Source organism: Bactrocera tryoni, chromosome 4 (assembly GCF_016617805.1).
Source record: "Bactrocera tryoni isolate S06 chromosome 4, CSIRO_BtryS06_freeze2, whole genome shotgun sequence".
Classification (NCBI taxonomy): Eukaryota; Metazoa; Arthropoda; class Insecta; order Diptera; family Tephritidae; genus Bactrocera; species Bactrocera tryoni.
This window is the reverse complement of record NC_052502.1, coordinates 48,566,305-48,567,588: the sequence shown is the minus strand read 5'-3', so window position 1 is coordinate 48,567,588 and position 1,284 is coordinate 48,566,305.

Genomic DNA, 1,284 nt, shown 5'->3' with positions numbered 1-1,284 from the left:
ATATGACATATTGATAACAACATAACATGTACAAAAGTTGTCATTTAAGTTGTCATCGTCTTAAACTAATTTTATACGAATTTCCCATTCATAGGCTTCGCTGACGCGGTTATGGCCGAATTTACAATAGCGCGCTAGTCGTAGAGTAAGTGCTTGATGGCATTCGTTGAAAGCATTTAAGGTCATATTTACGAGCTAGGTCGTTCTAATAACACATATACATTTGCACATACATACAAACCTATATACACACATAAATAGACCAAATATGTAAATCGCTGTAAATAAGTAGGGAAGCGCCCACACGTCTACGCTTTCCATTAAGGACCGCCCTGCGTCATTTGTTCCCCTAAATCAGCATAATTTTCCCCCGATTTTTTCGCATGCAAATGCTCAAACCTTCGGCCACCCGTAAGCGTTGTTCACTTTGTTGCAGTGGCAATTTATGCCCGCGCATTACTCGCCCATACGTACATACAGACGAACACGCCTTCCGCGCATCTCATTAGAATGGCTCAAGTAAAGCGTAATGGGCGCAAATTAGGATCGCAAAATGTGTCGCCCGAAAACTCACATTTTAACCATTAACCACTCCCCGTATTCACCTGATATGGCATCGTGCGATTTCTTCCTTTTCAGGAAAAAGGAATTGGCCCATGAAAGGAAAGCGTTATGCAGACGTAGGGGCCATTCAAAAGGCTTGCACCGGCATACTGGCGGCCATACCGAGCTAAAACACTCGTTCGACATGCTTTTGGACCATGCAGAAAGCTGTATTGAAGCAGAAGGAGACTATTTTAAATAAAATAAATTGATTTTTATTTTTTTCATCGATTAAAAAATTAATTATATCGTGCATATTGTGCATATAACGTTAGACATATGTATGCATGTATTTGTTTGGAACAAGTAAACGCCGCTTGTTGTTCATAAATTGGTTTAACAAATTATTTAACTGCAAATATAATAAATAAGTCAATCTGTTCAGTCAATATGTTTACATTACATACCTATATGTCTTAATAAAAAACACGTACGAACAACAACAGCAACAACAAACTTACATAAATGTTTTTAAAACATAATAATTATTTAATTAAAAATGTCAACTTGAACGAAATCAAACAAGGCGCACTTGAACTGTTTGTGTTTATTTGTTTACATGATTGATTTTTAATTTCTTTTTGCGTTTGGTTTGAATTTCTTTTATTAGCATAAACGAAGTGGCAAAAATAAAGAGTGCGGTTAAATATCTGAAAACCACAAACAATTCTGAGAGGTGTA